This window comes from Euwallacea similis, chromosome 21 (assembly GCF_039881205.1).
Source record: "Euwallacea similis isolate ESF13 chromosome 21, ESF131.1, whole genome shotgun sequence".
Lineage (NCBI taxonomy): Eukaryota > Metazoa > Arthropoda > Insecta > Coleoptera > Curculionidae > Euwallacea > Euwallacea similis.
Window position 1 is genome coordinate 2193531 of NC_089629.1, and position 24499 is coordinate 2218029.

General features: G+C 34.3%; 1 protein-coding gene across 1 annotated transcript in view; it reads left to right on the forward strand.

Moving 5' to 3' along the window:
• Window positions 1–5342: 5342 nt before the first annotated feature.
• Window positions 5343–24499, forward strand: part of Scp2 (Sarcoplasmic calcium-binding protein 2) — a 51464-nt gene continuing 32307 nt past the window's right edge. The window contains exon 1 of the mRNA XM_066400927.1: window positions 5343–5522. The gene's annotated coding sequence lies outside the window, so the exon portion shown is untranslated. The remainder of the gene's footprint in view (window positions 5523–24499) is intronic.

The following is a 24499-nucleotide window of genomic DNA, read 5'->3' on the forward strand; positions in this document are numbered from 1 at the left end:
AATACGGTTTTCCCATCAAGGTGAGATATTGACGCACAAAGATGAGCCTTTTCATGATACTAGCACGTGAGTATCCTTTATATTTAATCAACATATCTACGCCAATTTAAATTATTGTTCTCCCTTCTCCTTACTAAAAACTGATAAAAAGTTATTATTTCACCTCAATTAGTGAGTTTCGCTTAATTGATAGATGTTAGACATCTATCAATCACTGCTTTAAGTTCTCTGTAGTTTGGAGAAGTTTCCTGCTAAACTTCCAGGAAAGTTGCCACAATATTTGAGTTGAGATATTGATTTTTCTCTATATTGCTCTTGTGTCTGTGTAATGCCATAGAGGTCAGTGCAGACGTCTCTGAGGTGTGTTATGAGGTTCTCTTCAACACCGCTAATTGGCGTGAGAACGGAACGCTAAAAATGTGGTTTACTCATGTTTCATACGGTAGAACCCTATAAAGACATAGAAATTTGTGTTACAAGGGTAGCAAATGAAATATTGCAGCTCACATTATACAGGATATCTTGTTCTGTTGAATTCACGGGAAAACAATCTTGTAAATTTGTTATCTGCTTGTAGTGCCAAATCGCTATGACATTAAGGAAAAATTTTGTTCAGGTTACCCAAAGTAATGCTTCATGGCGGTCCTAGAGTGGACGCCTGGGTGAAAAGAGAAAAGGGGATTTTAATAGGTATTCGACAATATCCTGTCAGTGAGTTCCGCATTACCAGACCACATAAGATTTTATGTGGTCTGGTTTAACCAACCAACGATTTAATGTGCGTAAACGAGCATTTATCCACCTCGATATAACAAAAGGTTAGTTCAGGTTAGATCAGGTTAATTAACTACAGAGCTTGCAATAGAAACATGAATGAAGCTAACTAAATTTTCATATAAATCATTTCCAGACGAAAATTGTAAGTGAAAGGAAAATTTTTATTGGCCACATAGTAATTTTTTAAATTTTGATTGATGCTGCTGTTAAAATTGAAGAATCAGGTGGTTTAATTTCTCAGATTTATTGTTTTTAGTAAACTTCTGATTCTCACTTCCGGTATACGCCCTTTATTAACATGAACTAGGCATCAATTTATCATGTAACCTGATCCTGTAAAACGGTATTAATCTTCACAGATTCCCTTTTAAGGTGATTTTCTTTATCTTTTCACGGATAACTTTCTGGGTCGAAGCTTGTGCATCATTTAAAGCCAGAATCAGTTTGAATTTGAATGAGATGCAATTTTTCATGTTTGGCTCCATTGAATGAACGAAAAATTCTAAATAAAACTGTTGAGGTTTGAAACACGTGAAAGTAAGGTACCTTTCATGGTACTGCTCTTTTGTCTGTTAATTGATATTAGGTGTACAACTTTGCTTCCGCCGTTTTTTTTCCGAATTTCGCGATTTTATTGTAAAAAACTAATTATACCTTTAGGATCCAAAGTATTGTCCATCGCTGGCCACTACTTTCTCCCATCTTTCGGGCAGCATACGAATCCCGTGTTGAAAAAATTGGACATCTTTTGAAGCGATCCATGATTCTATCCAATTTCTTACTTCTTCATAAGACCGGAAGTGTTGGTCAGTTAGCCCATGTGCCATGGATCGAAACAAGTGATAATCAGAAGGAGCTAGGTCAGGAGAATATGGCGGGTGGGGTAGGACTTCCCATTTCAATGTTTCCAAGTATTTCTTGACCACTTGCGCAACATGGGGTCGAGCATTATCGTGCTGCAAAATCACTTTATCATGTCTCTCGTTGTATTGCAGCCGTTTCTTTTTCAATGCTCGGCTCAAACGCATTAATTGGGTTCGATAAAGAGCACCTGTGATTGTTTCAGTTGGTTGTAATAGCTCATAATATATTACGCCGAGTTGATCCCACCAAATACAGAGCATGATTTTGGAACCATGAATAGACGGTTTGGCCGTCGACGTGGAAGCATGGCCGGGATATCCCCAAGTCTTTTTGCGTTTGGGATTATCGTAATGAACCCATTTCTCGTCCCCAGTCACAATACGATGCAGAAATCCCTTCCGTCTTTGCCTTGCAAGCAACTGTTCACAAGCGAACAGACGCCTGTCAATATCTCTTGGTTTCAACTCGTACGGCACCCAATATCCTTGCTTCTGAATCATTCCCATGTCTTTGAGGCGTTTTGAGATTGTTTGTTGAGTCACTCCCAATGATTGTGCCAATTCTTGTTGACTTTGACACGAGTCTTCGTCAAGTAATGCTTCCAAGTTCGCATCTTGGAAAACCTTCTTTCTTCCACCGCTATGTTGGTCTTCGACGTGAAAATCACCGTTCTTGAAGCGCTGAAACCACTCACGATATGTCCTTTCACTAATAGTGGCTTCCCCATAAGTATCTGAGAGCATTCGATGAGCCTCAGCAGCAGATTTCTTCATATTGAAGCAGAAAAGTAAAACCTCCCGCAAATGACGAGAATTTGGCTCGTACACTGACATTTTCAATTGCGAATAACTTTATGATGAAGACACAAATAGACTAATATTTTTATGAGGTTATGTTAACAGGTGCCCAAGGCTCCTGCATGCCCACATGGGGTTATTTATTTCGATCATTACTTACCGCTACATACATCTATTCAAAAACGGCGGAAGCAAAGTTGTACACCTAATAATATTCATTAAGTAAGTTATTATATGATTAAATTGTAACACCTGAAGGGACAGTTAGCACTGAAAGTCCGCGAAAGGTTTTTGACTAAAATCTGAAATGAATATTGTGCAAGACCCCATAAAAGTGTTAATGCAAGTAATTTTTCTGTATTACACCAATAGCCGTCTTCGTAAAATCACAGAAGAATATTCTAACTTTATGACTTCAAAATTTTGAATATCCATCTAGAGAGTAAAGAAAGCACTGAAGTTCAGCGCTGATGTTATGTGTTCTTTGGGGGTCACATGAAGGCGTTCGATCATCTGGTGTCCACCAACCATCAACTAATCAGCAACACCTAACGGGAAAACCACCATTTTCATGAGAGTGATTAATGAGCTCAAAATATTAACAACATCTAGTCAAATATTTTGTTTTTCGAGTAGATGAAAATTCCCTCTGCTGTATTCTCCTTTTCTACACTCACACACAAATTAACAGCAAACTATTGAATAAGGTAAGCTCCAAAGCGCCTAAACTTCGGATTAGCAAATTTTAATTAGATCGATATGGAAACTTGTTTATAGAGCATTCAGGATGAAGTTTATTTTGCCTCTAGGAGGTTTTACCTCGTTTTCGAACAAAACTCGATCATTCATTTAACCCTTTATATGTTAGTTACGGTTTGACGCAAAAAAAGATGAATACCTGGTAATTGGGACATGAATAAATTGAAGTTGAGATTAGAGGAGAAACTTTCTAGGAATTTGCTTAAATTTTAGAGGAAAAAAAATGTTTTCGCTTTTTTCAGTCTAAAACTCCCATATGTCAAAAAAATTCTTATGAAAAATCTAATTTTCTTATTTTTTTTCAGTGTTTTTTTGTCTGAATTTCCCCTATGTCAAAAAAACCTGAAAGTAGTATCTAATGTCTGAAATTCCGAAAGGAATAGTAATAAAATCAGGTCTCATTGTTAACTCTGAACTGACACACTCTTATTAAATCTCAACAACATCAAAGTTCTTCCTTAAAACAGACCTATTGGCTTCATTTACCAAACAATGTAAAGAAAATAGGGTTAATGTTTGAACTATAGGGAAGGAACAGGTTTAATTTACTTTAGCTAAAAGACAAGGCTGAAAGGTTGAAGTTAATTAAGTATGGGGTTGCAGGGACTATGGAACTAACGAGCCTGAAAAACTCGTAAATGCGCGGACTCAAATTGGTTTAATGGGTATTAAGAATTGATTTTTAGTGTCCACTTTGATAGGGTAGTTGAATATTTGCAGTGCAGGGCTCGTGTATTTGCACTGGCTCTTTGTATGTCATGGCAGGGAATAGTTGAAAGATGCGGCAGACCCGTTTCTGACTTTCGCAAATATTAACAGAAGATTGAAATATCGAGATTTAAAACCAGATTTGTTTTAGAAACTTAAATACTAATTTACCCGGAAACTATAGTTTCGGTTAATTTAGGGTAGTTAAAAGACGAGGCTGGGAAGCTATTGGAAAAAAAAGTTTACCAAGAGAGTGTTAGCTTATACGCCGTCATTGTGAGCTTCGCTTACAGCGTAAGCTCAGCCTCAATGCAAATTCCACACAGCACTTCCAAGCCAGGCTGAGAAGAGCGTCGTATATCTTTCACACCATCGCAATTTTCTAAGGAATTTTCCACTAAAGTATTATTTGCCAACTAAGGTCGCTCACTCTTCTTTTCAAATCTGAAATATTTTCTTTTGCTTTTTCTGTCGCTGTCATCCACAATGAGGTAATTGTAGCAAAACATTATTTGTTCAGGGTCGTTCACTTCATTACAGTACCAGTACATGTTGTTTTCTGCTTTTTCTATTTTATGTAAACAAGTTGCGAAGATTCCATATCCACAGTTGCTCGAGGCGCAACGTAGGAGTTCGCTCATCCAAAGCCTCTATTGGTTCCCTTCTTGACATCACCAACAAGATATTTTCCAAATTCTTCGTATGATTCCCACTTCTTCTACCATTTTCGAGATAACAATTCCCTGGCTGTTTGTCCAGAATTTTTACCATTTTTGTAAGTTTCGATTCTTAGATTAGCAGACCCTTAGCTAACCTGCTTTTACCCGAATTAATCAGAACAGATCAAATCGAACTTTAATAAGATACATTTTTTAATGTTTCATTGGGCCAGTATAGGATTTACCGTTATTAAGATTTTTTTTAATGAATGTGAAACTTTGAAACTACTTCCATATTAAATTAAATACGGTCTGAAAATTAAAGTATATTCTGTATCAAGGAGAATTCAAAGACATAGAATACCAGAGATGCAGCAATTTTGCCCGGCTTACGTATATCTCACCTTACGTAAGTTTTGAGTACCAATTAAAGCAATCATCCTTATATTAAGAGCCGTCATTTACGTCATAACGCATATGATATTGCCCAGTCAATTAACGTCAATGATCCAAGTACCATATTTTTTATAACTTAGCAACAAAACAATAAAACACATCAAAGATCCGTCTCTGTATTTTTGACACCAAAGCAATTAAAGGCATTTCCAATTCTAATCGATCACCTTAGTAACAATCGCTAAGAGGGTGTTATGACCACAACATCTTGGAAGTATTCTCTTTGATATTACAAGTGTTATCTGGTTGTTTTTTCAGATTTGGGACGATAAACTGATGATAATCTTCGAGGCGCAGGCCAAAGTTATCGCGAATATAAATACGGTTTGCGGATCGTAGCGCACATTTGTGTTGCATCAACCCTGTCGCGTTCGTTCAATTTTCCGCCAAAGGAAAACCGCTCGTGGTACGATTTTCTTGCCTGCTTTCCGTGGAAACGTATTTAGTTTTCTGATCGGAGTGTTACTCGGAGTTTAGTTTCACTTTTCTAAATTTTTTACAGGTAAGTTTCTAGGCTATTTCAAGCGCCTAAAAAGCTCCACTTTATTAGGAACTCCGCTTAAAAGGTGGGAGTTTTGAAAGCAGTTTTGAAGATTTTGATTATTATTTCCCTAAGATCGACATTATATAATTTTTAGGCCACCGCGTCAAATAATGACCTCTTATGAGAAAATCTTATTATAGTTGAAATTACTAATAATTTCATATTTATCGGCCTCGTAAATCATTATGTCCACTACCCTTTTTCGTTTTAAAAAGCCCAAACAATTATCAACAAATGCACATAACACATGAAGAGATTTGAAGGCTTCTCGCATTGCACAGGTTTTAAATTATTTACTAAACACACTCTGTAGAGCGATTTAAAAAATGACGGATCAAATAATGAGTATCTTCTGTTTTTAATGGAGTTTTCCATGAACTCTCGCAGTTTTCTTCTTTTTGTTTATTTTTGAAATCTAACGATGAACCAAAGAAATCATGTGTATTCATTAAACTCAAACTTAACAATTCTTTGTCCACATTATAGATATATCGTGTTCCCCGTACATATCTTCTAATGTGAGAATAAAATACACAAAACCATTATGATCTGTCTTTGTCAAAAGCCTGATGGATATAACTAGTTAAGAGACATTTATTATGAACGCATTCAAGGTGATGGAAACATAGGCCAGCAGTTTTACTTATACAATACACCTTCTAACAGTATAACCATAGTTAAAACTTAATAATCATGCAAATATCGATATACTTGAAATCGACATTTTCAATTTTTACCACTGGTCACACGACAATTATGACTATTAAAAAAAATTGAGAAAGTGTGGGGCAAAAAAACGGTCGAAATCTAATGAAATTCCCCTTTTTGAGAAATTCTTGTAGCTTTTTTCATTTTTTTTTACAGCACGGTAAGACAATGGAAAAATAATTATTTTCTAAAAACTTTAACCTTTTGAAAATGTTATTCAAAACTCCAACTGAAGTAAATATTTCAAATCATTTTAAATCAAATTATATTAGTGCTCTATAGCAAAAATTTAGTAGAAACATAGATAATATCCGTGTATAAATGGTCAAAACATAGTAACTGCGCATGTCTTTTACTTTAAATAACATTTATGATCCAATGAGGATGGAGAATCTTCTTGACGGTTGACATGTGGTGCGCAGGAGAATTGCGCCGTATAGGAAACTTTTGACGATATGAATATCTATGACTCATTAAGATTCCTCATTTTTTATAATTTTTTGCACATCAAATTATCAAATATTACAAAGTTACATATCAATATTTTATGTTAAAATGTTTAAAGAAATAAATGATAAAAAGTTTAATTAATTAATTGGTGAAAATATATTTTTTAAAATTGTGGAAATCTTTATTTTTATTTTTAAGTTTCTTAAGCAAAATGAACATGCAATTTACCCATAAATTGAAAACTTTTTAACCCACGAGGAGATATATCAAATCAAAACTAATGAACATAAAGTTTTAATAGATTAATCCTAAAGAGGGAGCGATCAAACTAATAACTGGAAGTCACGCTTTTCCACGATTTTTATAGGCAATGAAATTTGAGTTTCCCAAATAAAAGCCTTGGAAGGATAATTTTACACTGAAAACAAAGAAAATTTTACTTTTGAGTGAGACACAATAACCAGGCTCATGAATACATATAATGATTACTATCCGATATATTTTTACCGAACCGTTTTGCCAAAATTTATGCAAACGTTTCTTATCAAATCGAAGGGTTTTTCCGTAGTATTGGATAATACATCAAGTGGATTTATATAAATACACAAAATTTATTATTTTATAACTTAAGTAGGCCCTTATTTATAGAATCTAGGTTATTTTTGTTTCAATTGACGCAATTAACTAATGCTGAAAAGCTTCTTATCTTTGGGACTTTTTTATAATCTGAACTAATCTGAATTATTTCTAGAAAGTGGCACCTATGTGAGGTAACGATAAATTAGTAAAATATATAACTTTTGTTTATGTAAACTTTAAAAATGACTTAGATAGACTCCAGATATGATTTTTTTACGTTGTTAAGGTTACCAGAATGTATGTAACTCGCTCTTTAGGTATTGGTATTTTCTAAAGATTTACACATTAAAAAAAATTCAAACATCTGTATAGTGACTTCGTGAATTTCCAGATGCCTATGCCTCTCGAAGCACTGAGACATGTAAACGTTTCGCAAAATAAAACTATAACGAATATGAAAACTATCTACTTAATTTAGTTGGGGATAATCCATTAGCAAAATTGCTCTATCCTTAAGTACATTTTAGAGATGGTTATGATGGATTATTTGAACCTCGGAAGCACTTTCCATTTAATGTGATATGCCCTTAATTCTAGGCCTCTGAAAAAGCTACGTAGTTTGTTTAAGTTAATGATACACGGGCATACCTTTCGAAGAAGAGTGGTCCTTTTTGTTCGCGATCCGTTTACTAATTGGCATTGTCATTGATTTTTAAAACATCATTATGCCGATCTAATTAAAATTCGTATGATTTGCGCAATTTATTATGTACTAAATGAACACAGACAGGAGATTTGGTTTAGGTTTTAATTATTGCAGTCATAACAGGCAATTAAATAATTATTCGTGTGGGATGCTACTGTAGTGTAGCACAGCACAGTTTAATTAAATATCATTCGTTTATTTACTGTGATTTAGATTAAATGATTTTGGTCCTGGTTTCTAATGTGCTTGCAGCGCTCGAAGTCTCGAATACGAGATATGTAGACGTATGTTTCTGGTAATGTCAATAATTTGGCCCTAGCTGGCAAAATAAGGTCTGTGAAATAATGAGAGCAAATTGTAAAAAAAGCATTAAAAATGTGAATTTGGCTGAACTTCTTATATGTTGATTGGTCAAAAATTAGTATAAAAATTAAGAAAACTTGAATTTTTGGTTACAAATAACTTAAAAGCTCTTATACCTATCTGTCACACTTCTCTTATTACAATTATAGCTTTAACACTCTAGTGCGGAATACGGAGATAATATTTATCCATTAGGTAATACAATCACGCGCTACTATAACACGGGTAAATTAGAGAAGGCACCTTAATTATTACATATTAACATAGCCAGAATTCTCTATGTAAAGGAAAATTTATCCTCTTGTCAAATGATGAGTGAAATCGTAGGCACTGAGAATAAAGCGAATTGAGACAGTTGGAATTTGGAATATTCATAGGATTCATAGGAGAAAAGTGGATATTTTTCTAAAAATCAGAAAGGCAACAAATTTTAAATCAAATAGAGATTAGAAGCTATCGCCTCTGATGCCTTAATGTCAATAATGATGGCAGAGACTACTAAATGGTTTATTTTCAAAATATAACTCTCGGTATCTCAGAAACGAAACACTGCAGGTAAATAAGTGACATTAACTCCTTATCTTATTTTCATCCAAGAGATGTTCTCGCAATATTCAGAAACCGCCTTGTATTGCCCTAAAGGACCAAACCACAAATACCTGGTCCTCTATGAATTTCTTACGGATCAAAACCGAATTAACTTTACGATCATTATGGAAGATATGAATTTCGATAATCTCCGAAACACGCCCTAACAATTTCTTGAAGTTTAGAACGTTCGAACATTTAATTGTTGAACTCATATTGGTTATATCCGAAATCTTGAGAGAAAAGTGATATTTTTAATATTTTTCGTTTTTAAATGTTTTTCTTTAGTTGTTATTTTATATGTCTATGGTATTATACCTACCTATCAATCAGTATCGTATGCATCATTATTCTTTCGTCCCATTTTGGAGTTTTTTTTTACTCATATTTATCTATTAAATCAACCCCTGTATCGCTAACCCTATCTGCAGTTGAATACACATAAATTTTAAATTGATATCGACAATAGTCAATGATTACAAAAACCTGAAATTTTGCTGTTATAAAGAGAAGGATATTAAATTTTCGCTGTTCGGTTGCATTAAATTGCGTTCCATTAAATAACCATGCAATCCCCCTTATGGATTAATATTCAGCTTTTTGGGCGATGATTAAAGGCCTGGGGTTAATCTCCTGTATCGTTGTAATGAGCATATTATAATGTAGCGAATGAATATTACCCCAACTTTAACTGAGGAAAATTAGGAAACCCCATAGAATTTCTGAATAACACGCGCGGTTACTAATAATAGAACATCTTTTGCCGTTCTTTGGTTATCAAGTAAAAGCAACACCGCTCATTTTTGTAATAACGTGATTTTGTTTGAACTAAGATTATCAAGAAATTGGGGATTCCGCTCGCCTAAGAGAGTTTGCTTAAAATCAAAATTCATAATTAACGTCCCATTCAAATTCGTATAAAATTAACGTCCACATCTAGACTCATTAAACTGCTGCACCTCATCACGCTACCTAAATTGCTACATCTATAACTTTTAGTGTGTAGCTTATGTCTACAGAGAAAGCTGTTTTATACCCGCATTGAAATTTCCATTAGTTCGCCATTTAAATTTCCATTACGCTAAATATTTTAAAACATGTGCTTATATAAGCAATATAAGGGTAGGCCGTTAAAATTCTATTCAGGGTTGCGAAATAGGGGGTGCTGATTGAAAAGTATTGTTTGTTCACAAGTCCCTTAAAAGGTTCTTCGTATCAGCAAATAACAGAATTTGTTTGTGGACTGGAAAAACAATGGTTTTTGTTTCATGTTTGTGACAAACACGTTACCGCCCTGAAAATAATTAGTGAAGTACGTGAAAAAGACGAATTGAATGAATCCCGTTTTCTTTTAATTAAATTATCGCCGTACACACAAAAATCCATCACGTCTTTTTCACATAATGTCAACAACGTGTAATCCGCCTATAGTTGGAACAAAAGCTCGGGCCACATGATTCATTTTTGACACTAAAATTGCAAGTTTCTTCAGGCATATTCGAGGTATTTGACATCCCATTACTCTACGTCTACTCATAGAGCTTGTTCCAGAAATTTTTATCACCCTTAAATTGTCTGGAAAGGTTTTTTCTAAAAGTGGTATTTGAGTTAGAAAGCGATAACATAAAGATTTTATTTTACTTCAGTGTCAAGATCGAGCCAGGAGTTTTATTAGTTTGCGAAGCAATGGACCAACTATATTTTTCGAATGGTTCTATAATGCTTTATTGAGTACTGTACTTATGTAGGTGATTTATTATAAGTATCTTTCAAGAGTCAAGCCTTCAAGGGAGTGGATTTAAGGACCTCCTTATACCCCTGAAAAATCAATTTTTCTAGCTAAAATAATTCATTTCTGATAGCTTAGAGAAAAATATTCCTCTTTAAATCGAATTTTTAGTACTTTGTGGCAATGATCATCAATCTTCTTTAATCAAATCTTAGTCTTCCCTAATTAGATTTTTCCACTTAATAATCATCACATCCATCCTCCTCTATGTCGTGGAAGCGTCATGTCCCGCTTATTTTCAGTGTCAGCAATCGTTCGTCCCGTCTTCCTTAACTTATTCTCCTAAATCATCCTCTTCCGCATCTTCTGGAAATATCGCCATATCTTCGCACTTTTCAAGTACATCAGGTATTTCCCAGAAGCAACTGTGCCTCGTATTCCTTGTCAATTAAATCCTTCCCTTACCGAATCTCATCGTCTTCTCTTATTAAATCACTCTCCTTCATTTGATGGAAGAAAATCTTCGGTAAATAGTGGTGAGATAGTAGAATATACTTCTCTTAATTTTAAAGTTCCAAAGATTTTCTAGAAAATTAAATGCTTGATAAAGAACTATGGGAATTCTCGTTCGCATTAAATGTTTATTCTGTTCCCTTTTAAATAAAATTCTTCTCTTAGATAATCAAATCCTTATCCTATGCTGAATTTTTGTTTTAGATTTTCAAGAAAAATCTCAATTATTTCAGTATTTATTAATACATTCGGATTTACAGTATTTTTTAGGGCATATCTTGTTCCTCTTTGATTAAGGCCTAAACTTTCCGTATCAAGCCACCCCTTATAAAACTCGAACCTCCCTCCCGTATCTTGGAAGAAAAGTTGCCGAGATCCCATAATTTTCAGGTTGGCAGTTATTGATTATTCATATCTCGAAGGTTTCATAACTTTCTATCTTATCACTACCTAGGCCGACCAGTTTAAGCACTTTCTTTTCTTTCCCGAAAACTAGACGTAAACTGATCAAAGCGCTTAACGGTTCTCTTGCCTGCTTGCATGATTTGAGGACATTCAGTTTAATCGAGACGTAACAGTAAATCTAGTTGCTTCTTGCATTCAAAACCGATATACAGGATGTTTGGAAAAATTGGTACAAAACCTAAGAAAGTTAATGTAGAGTCAAAAATAGTAAAAACAGTTCCTATAAACATTGGTTCGATGAAACACCATTACTGAGGTATGGCTGTCCAAAGAGGTCCTATCATTTGGATGTTTTTGAAAATAACTTTCTGATTGAAATAATGGAATGTAAATTGTAAATAATAATCATACCATAAGGGTCTTTAATTATCATAAGTTTCATCAAAATTATAATAGTTATAAATAAAGGTAGTTTCCTAACTACCATTAACAGAAATTTTTCGATTTCTTTTGTTTCTTTGAATTATTTATTGAATTATATTATTTTTTGATAAATTAGACTTTTTTAAAGAAAAAAATTATCTGCTTTTTTCCGAATTTCGCGTAGTTTAACTAGAAATAATTATTTTTTAAATAATGTATGACTCAGAACAGTAACATTTTTTAAATATTTTCACATAGTAACGATGTTTTATGGTGACAGTTTCATTGCAGTGATTGTCACTTTCATATTTTTAACAGATATTTCATATTTCATATTCATATTCACGGTTAGTAAAAGCATGATGGTCCATCATTAAAAAAAAATTAATATAATGCAAAGTTAAGCACAAAGATCACAACTAAGAAACTAAAGAAACGTAAGGATTTAAATAATAGTAGGTGAAAGTGATAATCACTACAATGAAACTCACTATGGAAGATGCTCACTATGTGAAAATATTAAAAAATGTTACTGTTCTGAGTCATATATTATTTAAAAAATAATGATTTATGACTAAACTACTCAGAATTCGAAAAAAAAGGAGAGGCATTTTTGATACAAAAAAGTCTAATTCATTCAAAAATAATATTGTTTGCTTGATAATTGAAAGAAAAAAAATCGAAAAATTTCTGTCAAGGGTAGTTAGAAAACTACCCTTGTTTATAATCAATTTTGATGAAAATTATGATAGTTAAAGACCATTATGGTGTGATTATTATCTACAATTTTTATTCCATGATCTTAATCAGAAAAAAGGTATTTTAATAAATATTCAAGTAATAGGACCCCTTTAGAGGTCAGTAATGATAGTCCATTGGACCGATGTTTATAAGAACTTTTTTTAATATTTTTGACTTTGCATTCGCCTCCTTAAGTTTTGTACCAACTTTTCCAAACACCCTATAGGTGTGTAAAAAGTTAAGCTATTTATTCATGTCGAAGCAAAGCAAGCAAAAATCTGTTTCGTTGAAGCGCAGTTTTGATGAGCTGTAAATAGAGCAATTTAAGATTGAGGAGGTTCCATATCCATTACTCGCAGGGGACAGACAGAACTTCAACTCTTATTAAGAAGTGTCAGAAGTTTTTGCGTGATACATTTTTCAGCATTTATGAACTATAATTTCTCAAGATCCTCAAAGAAAACGGTATTAATGCCTCTAGCAATCTCTCCGTATTTCGTAAAAAAAATATAACAAAGGGCCGCAGTTCTATAGACTTTCTTGCATCATCCAAAACTCATTAATTTTGCCCTTGAATAGGGAAAAATAGAACATTTTATTTATTATTGAGGAGGTGAAGACGTATCATTTCAAGCTTGGATCAAAGTATACACCAGTAGGAATTTAACTTGACTCTTTGGTAGTCAGCTATAATCTGTTATTTGCAACATATAAATTTCCTAGACAAGTGTTAAAATTCACATACAACCCAATTGATTCCTTAACAGTATAATGGCAAACCGTATTATCCAGGCGTTTTCTCTTCAAAAGATACCAATATAGCATATCGGCAACGCAAAAAGTATAAACGGATTAGTTCAACTTGAACAGATTGTATAAAATCTATTTATTGAACTTGTTCGGTATTCCCATTCGCCAGTTTGGGAGCCCAAGTTGAATTTAAAACGGAAATCACATACCAATAATGTCAGCCACGAACAAATCTTTTAAATTGAGCTGACGTATCTTTCCAGATTTAAAGCTTTTCTAGACTGAATATGGAATTTAAATTAATGTGTGTGTTTAGAGCAAATGGACGACAGCAAATACATCTATAAATCGTTAGAGGTCAATTTTATTGAAACTCGTTTTTTAAAGTTTAGCGTCAACAGCAAGGAGACTTGACTTGATATCGAAGTATTTGCCTTGATTTCACCTATTGGATCAAGTCAAAGAGTACACCCCATTAAGATAGTCAAAATGCCCTTTGATCTAAATTGAAAACCTAACTGAATGGACATATAAATACCTAAGTTATTATCCTCTAATGCCAATCAATTGTGCAAAATACCCTTACTCCCACCCCCTAAATAAAAAAAATCCTTAAACAGCTATTTTCTCAATTATAATTTTTAATTTGAAAATTGATTTTTCGAAAAATCTTGAAAAAATTACACATATCTGGAAAATCCTCGCGCATTCGCCACAATTTTTTTGTTTTTTTTCCTGCTAATTCTAATCTAAAAACTATTTTTAAATTTTTAAAATGGAATAAGTTTTTTTCAGAATGAGCTGCAGGTCCAATTCTTTCTTCTAATGATGGACATTTTTATGGTAAATCTAAGTGTATATAAAATGTGTAACTTTTTAGGTTGTCATATTGAAAAATGCAAAAAATTCACAATCCGAAACTTGAAAAATTTTTTTCAGTTGCTGTTATTTAAATAGATACTATTGAATTATAAAAAATGCCATAAAATTGAGTTTTTTGCACAACTGATTGGCATTAGAGGGTTATAACTTATGTACTTATATGCCCATTCAGTTAGGTTTTCAATTTAGATCAAAGAGCATTTTGATTATCTTAATGGGAGGTACTCTTTAGATGGAGCGTTTTGCGAACCAAAAAAAAACATAATTTTTCCGCCAATTTTTCGCCTGTTTTCACCCTTTACTGAGGGGCCCTGAAAAGAGGAGGAGGATTTAATTAACAAAGAGAGTGATTTATTAGTAACGGAGGAGGAATTAATTCAAATTTACTCCAAAAAAAAGAGCGAAATTAAGCTAGAGCAGCATTCTGTTTAAGTGCTAATGAACTGTCTGTCTGCCTTTCGGTTCAGTGCAAGCAGAGGATGCATTTGGTTCTTGAAAGCTGCCAGAAATTTTCAAAATTTCGAGTGACAAATGTATACCTTTTTCCCATAATTTCTGTTTTTTTTTCATCTCCTTACCCTTCAATTAACTCTAAATTTCATTGTTTGAAACTTTTATGACCAGTTGAAGGTCCATGCGTTTATGCACACTCCATCGGACGTAAGTCAAAATAATGAACAGGCAGTAAATAACACTTCTCATCTCCATGTTATTACATGTATTTTGCACAAACATGCCCGTTTATATTTACAATGCTCCAACCCACATGAGGGACCCCCATAAGTCCAGCAACAAGAATAATTTTCAACTACAAAACGCAATTTTTCAAACGAGGCTTTAAGATGGCTGTCTTCCATCCTTGTAAAAGCTCAAATGAATGTGTTTAGATAATTATACCTCACAACACACCAAGATTTCTTTGCTTGCAAATAACTTCTGTAGTTTGCCTCAAAAGAATTTCCCCAAATACGAGCTGAAGGGCTGAATTGGCAAGGACCCTTTTAATTCCACTGCTCACGAAGGTATAACTGTTGACTCTCCGGGGAAGACATTCGCATATTAAATTACCTGAATTAATTTCATGTCTTAAAAGTTTATAATTTATAGTTTACACTCGACTTTTCTTGTTTATCTCTACGCCCTTTGTCCGCTGATTCTTAGCGCAAATTAGAAAACCGTTTGAGGCTTTTCACTCGAAATTCCATCTACGTCCCTTAAGTTCGTGATGGTAATAACTGCAATATTGAGTCATTGATGTCGTTGCGGAGACGTCACGTCCTACTTTTTCAAAAGGCAATTTCTATTTGAGTGGCGTTTTTGTGCCCACGCCAAAACGAGTCCAGTCTGTGCCAAGTTGTTCAATTTCCCGCTTACATCACTCCCTTAAGGATTTTCCACTCTTGCAATTTGCCATAGAGATTATATTTATGGGGCTTATGAGGCATTATCAGATGGAATGAGTTTTGAGGGCAAGGGAGAGTAATCGGGTCAGTAGTGCGCGTCTAGAGTCTAGACTCTATCCTTTTAAATCCATGGAATTTACTGTGAGAAGGAGTGAGGCCCTGATTTGAGTTTCTAAGATATTGGGGCTAACATCTTGTATTTCGCTGATTTCGCCCACGAATTGAGGTTGTATTACAATCGGCTCTCTGCTTAATCTTTGTATTGAGCATTTAGTTAGCTATGTTACTGTATATGTTTCTACAGCTAATAAACAGTGCACTGCCACTGGCCAAATAAATAATATGAGCAACAAGCTCTATTACGGACGTTAAGTTTCCTTACGAACAGCAAAAGTGCTGATTACAAATCAATGGTTAAAGTGCTGTTAATTTCGGGTGTGTTTTTTTATTTACTTTGGTATTTCATTAAATTCTTCGTTTAATGGAGGCCTTGTATTCGAATTTTATTTATGCGTTTGACCCGACCATTTCGAGTTGGGGGACATTACTGTTGTTTACGTTGTCGCCCGCAAAAAGTGCCTTAAGAAAGGCATCTCCATTGCTAATTTCTTTCTCTCTCGGGAATTTGAACTAGGAAAAAAATAAAAAGAAAATGGTAAATTTTTGTTCTTCCAGATATTTTTGAATATATTTCTGACAAGCAACTGTACGCCCTGCTCCTATCCAACAAAATCTTCCTCTTACCGAATCACCATCTTACTATGTAGTCCTTCCTCCTATATCCTCTCAAAATTTTCAGGTTGGTAATTATTGATTGTTAATAACTTACAAATTCCATGAGAACTTCCTATCCAATCCTCCCCCCAAAGCCACCCACTTTAACCACTTTCTTTCCTGAACTCTTGAAGACTACGTGCAAAACAAACAAAGCGCATAACGTCTTTCTTGCATTTTTATGTAATATTTGAGGACTCTCAGTTTAATCGAGACATAACAGTAAACCTGATTGTTCGCCTAACCAAAACCAATCTACATAAAAAGTTAATCTGTGTACTAAAATAAAAGCTGTTCAGCAGAAAAGTTACTTTATCGAGGCATATTTTTGATGGAGTGTAAATAGAGCAATTTTGAGTTTGAAGAAGTTGCATATCCACCACATGCAGGGGACAGGCCCAACATCAAGTTTTAATAAAAATTATCAGAAGTTTTTACGTGACACATTTTTCAACTGTTGTGAACTATAATTTCTCAAAGAAAATGGTATTAATGTCTCTAACAATATCTCTGTATTTCGCAAAAAAAACAAAGCACTGCAATTCTATAGACTTTCTTGCATCATTCAAAACTCATTAATTTTACCCTCAAATGGGGAAAAATAGAGCATTTTGTTTATTATTGAGAGGCATCAGTTCAAGCTTTTATCAAACATACACCAGCAGAAATTTAACAGTTGGTAATCTTAATGTTACATACGAAGACTCTTTGTTGGCCAGGTTTAATGTATCATTTCCAACGTGTGAACTTTCTTGACAAGTGCTAAAATTCACATGTTTCTTTAACAGTATAATTAGACTATATCCTTTTAAATCGATGGAATTTGCTGTAGGAGCCGACGGGAACTGATTTCAGTTTCTAAAATATTAAGGCTGAGATTTCATATTTCTCTGATTTCGCTCCTCAATTTGAGGGTTTATTAGGATAGGCTCTCTACACAATTTCTGCGTTTAATGTTTAATTTATTATATTGTTCTGCATGTTTTTGGAGCTAATAAACTACGCACTGCCACTGGCCAAATAACGAATATGAACAACAAGACTTACCGCTAACACTAAGTTTTCTCTTTGCAAGACTTCGAAACCCATTGTTTTTCTTTCTTTCTAGTATCTTTTTCATCTACTTCGGCATTGCGGGATTTAGGGAATAGAAGTCTTGTATTCGACTTTTATGTAGATGTTTAATCTGACTATTTCTAGTCCGTAAATAAGTGCCTTGAGGAAGCATCTCCATTTTTACACTCTCTCTATAGCTTAAACCGGGAACAAGAGAAAAAGAAAATGGCAAATTTCTGTTCTTCCAAGATATTTTCGGAGGTAGTAGGAATGTAATAGTTTTTGAATCCCCACGTTGAGAGGCGAAATTAGGCCAACCTTCACCGATATAAATACTGAAAATAAAACTGCGAACATATGGAGAACCTACACTGAAAACTGTATTTAACGGGCTTGATGATAAGGACTTTCTCCAACAATGAATCAAAAACGATGCATATGTAGGTACGTGATCACGACACCTTTCCCAATTTTGATAAAGATTACCATACATCCATTCGACTGAATGCTATCTGAATATACAATGAGGATGTACAATTGAAAACGATTCCATGCGGTATATTTATATTCCATTTCAATTCAATGGGGACCTTTATTTTAACATCTGAAACATCTTCATATTTTTATACCGAACTTGAGCTTCAACGACTGAAGCTGCATTTAGTCTTATTCCTGTTTCTTTCCCGGTTAAGTCCGTAATTGCGGTGACTTCGTATTTCCTTATCTCCTCGCCCAATTGGGGCTTTTTTTAACAGAAACCTGCAATAAACGATAAAGTTTAACAAAGATAATTTTAAGTGGGCTACATTCCTTTCTAAGTGGGTAACTCATGAAAGTTGTCTGTATTCGCTGGAAAACTGGAAAACTTTGCATCAGTTCCGCTATTGGAATCATCAGAAAAAGTTTCTGTTAAAACTTTTTATTCGTCAAATAATGCATAATAAACTCTAGAAGTTTCAGCCAATTAAATAATCATGAAGTAACTTCGGATGTTTCTACTATTTCTGCTTTTTGTCAAGCGACAGCGGCTTTATTGCGTCGCAGGATCTTTGGAAACTTTGGGAGGAGACAACAACGGAAAGAAAATATTATATTCTCCTTCTAAAAACAATAAGAATCCATCCAGGAGTCTTAAAGAAAACAGCTTATATTCTTTTGTATATCAGATAATGCGTCAACTCGCACAAAAGGTAATACAATCCCATGCAGGGATATGTCGTCAGATGAAGATTGGGGCTACAATACCTTATTCGATAACAATAAATGAGGTGTCATTATAGTAAAAGTAATTGTTTCGAGAATTCATTAGAAGCATTCAATACGTTTTGCTTATTGAAATACCTCCCCATTTCATTTGATCCTGCCTGAGATTGCAATACAGGGTGTAACAAATTCGAATCTATATCTTGGAAAATCTTGGATCTTGGAAACGGTAAGAGATACAAAGTCGGTTAAATGGAAGCAAAGTTGCGTATTTTGACGCTCAACAATAATCCATTTTCGATTTTTTTTTAATCCGAAAACTTTCGGAAATATCCGATAAAAACCGAAAATTTGAATTTTCATTTTTGTCAAAAAAACTCGAAAACCATTTTTCGGAGAAAGCTGATAATGAAACATTATTAAAGCACTTGTTGTTCGGCTTTCTACTGGTGTGATCAATATTTTTACTCGATGATTGGGTTTTGAAATATCATGGACTACTTTGGATTTTCTTATGGGTGCTATTTTGGATTTTTACTGAATTGGAAATTATTACATTAAATTTCCTTTCCAGTGATATATTATGTTCCAGTATTTTAATGGATTTTATATGAATAAAAGTAAAAAAAAAACATTTTGAATGAATATGAACATTGAATTGCGTTGCCAAATTAACAAACGGTTTTTTTTTACTTTTATTCATATAAAATGCATTAAAATACTGGAACATAATACATCACTGAAAAGGAAATTTTATGTAAATTCAAATTTTGTAAAAATCCAAGATAGCACCCATAAGAAAATTCAAAGTAGTCCATGAAATTTCAAAAACCAATCATCCAGTAAAAATACTGATCACACTAGTAAAAAACCCAAACAAAAAGCGCTCTAATAATGTTTCATTATCAGCTTTTCCGAATAATAGTTTTCGAGTTTTTTCACAAAAACGAAAATCCAAATTTTTGGTTTTTATAGGATATTTCCGAAAAAATTCGATTTTTTTTAATTCGCAAATAAATTATTGTTGGGCGTTAAAATACACAACTTTGCCTCTGTTTAACCGACTTAGTATCTCTTACTGTTCCCGAGATCCCCATACATTGATTCGAATTTATTTCATCCTGTATATCGCTGGGAAACTCAGATTATTTCTGTGGCGACACATGCCATATAACGAAGAAAAGCGGATATATTGTTTAAATGAATCGTTACCAAGTTGCTCATAATACCTACAGAGGTTTAATAATGAATTCCTGTATTACGTGATTTTCTTAAGCAATTTTTACGTACACGCAACGGTCGGTTGTTTCCTTTTTGTCCCGCTTATAAGCCATTCTTATGCAATTTAGGGATGTAAATCAAAAGTAGATTAGGGCTTATAGAATAAAGGAGGGTGGCCTCTAGGGGAAACATGTCCTAAAACCCTGGCAATTTTCACATTATAGTTCAAACTTTTTAGTGCCTCCAAGAGGGTCGACATGTGCCTCTAAAGAGTCTCTCATTAATTCGGATTAGTTGAAACTTAATGACGGAAGGAATAATAAACTATTTAACCATCTAACGAGACCAAAGAAATAGGACAGCGCGCAGCAAACGAAAGGCATGTGAAGACGATTAATTAAATAAAAACACAGGGGCAAAAAAGTAATTTGCATACTAATTACTCGGGGTCCCCATAATTAAATAAAAATCTCCAGTTTTTTCTCTTGTTGTCATTAAGCTGCGGAATTATATTTTATTTGCCCAGAAGCGCCTTTTCAAGCTGAATCACCATGTAATTTCTTTATTACTGTTGCAATATTTTCTCGCTTTCGAAATCTTGATGAATCGAGAAACAATTTTAAAATCGGCATAATTCCCATAAAACCTGCGTATCGTGTTTATTTATTTGTGTACCCATTCAGATGCACGCAGCTGTTTTCACTAGAATAAACGATAAATGGCTATTTGGTAAAAGATAAACGCTAAACAAATATACCTTACCTAAATTAGATGTGTTGTGAAAATTAGACACAATAAAATTCTTGATGGTATAGGGCTTAAATTATTGCTTTTGGTCTGTGTTTCAGTAATAGTTCATGACACTCTAAAGCAGCTAGCATGAGCTTGCAAAATTGGCCATAGCTAATCGAAATCGTAGTCACAACAATTTCCCAATCTAAGTAGCAAAGAAGTATCAACTGCCATCGGTAAAATCTGACCGAGCCTCATTGCGACTCAAATGCGAATAAATCAGGTAGGGCTCCTCACGAGACTTTTCATTTTTACGACGTACATAGTAGGTGGCAGAAACGAAAAACACCTGCTGACCTAAAAGCCAACATGCCTCGTTTAACTATCGACCTGGGGCCTTAGGTTTTTCCAGGGGATATCCTAATAATTCTTTCCGGTGTGCAGTTAAACGTACTGACGTATATCAGGGTCAATTTTTCCTCGGGCAGCCCCAGAAGAAAAATGGTACACGGGAATTCCGATAATGTCAGAGTTGTGGTCTGAAAGAAGCGCAATTTGTTTGGAAGGGATAGAGCTGTTGAAAATTTTATACTGATTTCAACCCCTGTTAATTAAGGGGATTTACGTTTTCTGAAAATATATGTGTTGGTTATCTGGTCCTGGACATACTGTTAAAAAGAATTACCGAGAATGTTGATTTGTGGTAGGAAACTGGGGGATTACTTGATTTTTTGCTGTAACACTCTGAAGTCTGAACACTGAAAGGTATTGCAGGCTCCAAAAAGTCCCTACTATCCAAAAAAACAAATTATTTAATACTCGTAGGTGTAGAGCATCCATGCAACAAAAAAGCCCTGTAGGTTCCAAAAAGAACTTCTGGGCACCAGAATTTAAAAAAAAAACACTTTTTGCAGCAAAACCTTTTTTCAAGCCTCCCAAAACACTTCCCACAGAAGAAGAAATGCAAAAAAGGAGCCCTTTCCAAAAAATTTTAGAAAACTCCAGAAAAATTCCTAGATTTCTAAAAATCTTTAATTAAGAATTTTAAACCAAAATATATAAAATATACATATATATAAAAAACACAAAATTATTAAATTGGCCTCCTGACCTAGCATTTCCTTTATACAATATCGTGAATAGGCAGAAGCAAAATTTATCTTTGCAATATTAATTCCGATGTGCTTTCGTCGGTATTTTCCGAACAAAGTAGACAAGTAAAAGTCTGGGAAAACTATCCACTTTCGCCTAGTCTTTCCCTGTCAAGGACGCAAAGGGAAATTTCAGGCACCTGGGTTTTACTACACGTTACGTTCTAACTTTAGGTGTATTTTAGTTCTACACTGCTTTTTCAATACTATACAATCCAAACGAGCAAAAACAATTTTCAGCCAATGGAGGGTTAATTAGAGCGTAGGATTTAGTAGCCAGATTGATTAGGGTCTGTGGCAAAAACTGCTGTTTTTCCGTTATGTGCAATGTAAAATTTAATGCATTTCATCAGTTAAAAGTCTCATTAAAAATAATAGTATTGTGTTGATACGTAATTTATCCATTAATAACATGTTCTAATCAAACAGTTACAGGCGAAGACGTAAGTGTGCTTAAAAAGTCTTGGATTTCAAGGTGACATCTTCAATTGCTAAAACTCTAAGGAGCGCCCTGTATTTTTATCAGGGTCTGCGTAAGGCTTTTAAATTCGTTTGTGAATGCAGTCGATATTGATTGATCGACATTGTGTTTTTTGTTGTATATACAATTGCGTCGCAACGATCCAGGCCAAAATTTAATCTATATTCTTGTCGTAGGTATATTGTTCACGCCATAATAAATCTGCAATGCGTAAAAACTCTTGACTTGTATCACACATCCAACTTTAGGAAAAACCAAAATCCGAATGGTTTTATCGCACGATCCACATTTATGTCCATCAGCCACACATAAAAACATTTTTTCCTGAGGGATCAGCCCTAGAGGCACATTGGCGAACCCCTAAGGTAACCTTAAATTGGTCAAATGCATTATGTGGTTTGTGGCTTTCGGAGAAGTAGATAAAGTCTCATTTGTGACCACAAAATTTAGAACGATAAATCTCTTTGAATCTATACTAGAAAGATATAAATTTAGCTAAATTTACCAGAATCCTTTAAGCGAAGTGTAAGCTTTGCAAAATTTTCAGAATCGCCAAAATAGCATTTAAATACCAATGAAGGTTGAATGGTCTTGAAACTGTTGAAGAAAAAAAACTGGAAATGTTCGAGCAGTTTCCACTCATAATTTTCGCTCGTATGACTCACATTTTATTACCAACAATGCAAACGAATACGCTTCGCGTTGATTTCTTGGAATACACTTTTCTACCGGTGTTTTATTATTTTCTATCGCATACATTGAAGCTATAAACACATTGAATTTACATTGCCGATAAAATTTACTGAACATCACGTGCCGAGTCTCCTCCAATCTTAAATTACATTGTCCACATATTATTATAACTTTAATACAATATGCAATTTCAAAGTTTCTGTCATATGTGCTATCCCATATACCGCGTCTTTCAAATATTATCCCAACCCAACTCCCAGGAGAACCGGGACTCCTGGATGGCACATAAATTCACTTTATAATAATCTACCCTCAGATCTTATTGTTAATTATCGGAGCTACACGAAAATGGTGTGTTAATGCTTTTAGATGAGAGGTCCTAAGTCCTCGGTTAAGGAATCCCTCCTGCATGATGTTTTCGGGGCAAGAGAATTTGAATTATTGAGGGAGTTTCCGAGAAATCTACTCGTAAATTGCAGAATCCAGCGGAGGGATAAAAACAAAGACCGCGAAATGAAAAGATATTTGAACATAAATACTGTTAAAAGTTTAAGTCGAAGCCTCAGCAATTGGAAACGCTTTGGCAGACGATAAATTGGGAAATTGGAGGATTTAAATTTTGGGCCAAACAGCAGCTGGGAACCACTTGCCAAACATATGGGATCATCTATCAGGTGCCTGGAACACTTCGAATCGGTTTTGTTTTGGCGTTATCCATAGAAGACAAACAGTCTCTGTCGTTCACGGATGAAGAAGTAATTGGAAAAGCCTGACTTGTATTAATTGTATGGCAACCAGTAAGGCCATCGATTTTGAGGGACAAAAAGAGCGGGCGAAGAATGGAAAAGGCAAATTACATAACTTTCTTTATGTGACATTTGCCTTGTTTAAGTATTCCTGTCTTCAGTAAAAATCCAGTTTTTCAATAAATAATGTACTGAGAAATTTTGAATAGTTACAACAGGCAAATCAACGAAGAACGATACTTATTAGGTATGCTAGCAATTGCCCGATGAAGAAGCATTTACTATAGAGCATTTTACGGGGCGATACCAAAGAGTTGATTTTTTGCTGTCCAAGAGTTTTTTTCCAGTGACCAACTTTGGTTTTTAAAAATTTGTAACTGGTGAAAAAAGACGTCGGAGCCACTGGAATTCGAGGCTACACGTAGATTAGCAACAGAAAAATTTTTTTTGGGAACTTCATAACTCTTTCACATTTAAAAACCTACAATTCTTAAACAAAAATATCCACGCCTTTGGAATTTGCCTCTGCGTGGGTCAAAATATCAAAAAGAGAAGATAAGGAAAAATATTCAGCTATTTACTGCTTTTTCAGTAAATGCTTCGAAGTTTCAATTTCCTGCTATCTGATGTATATTATT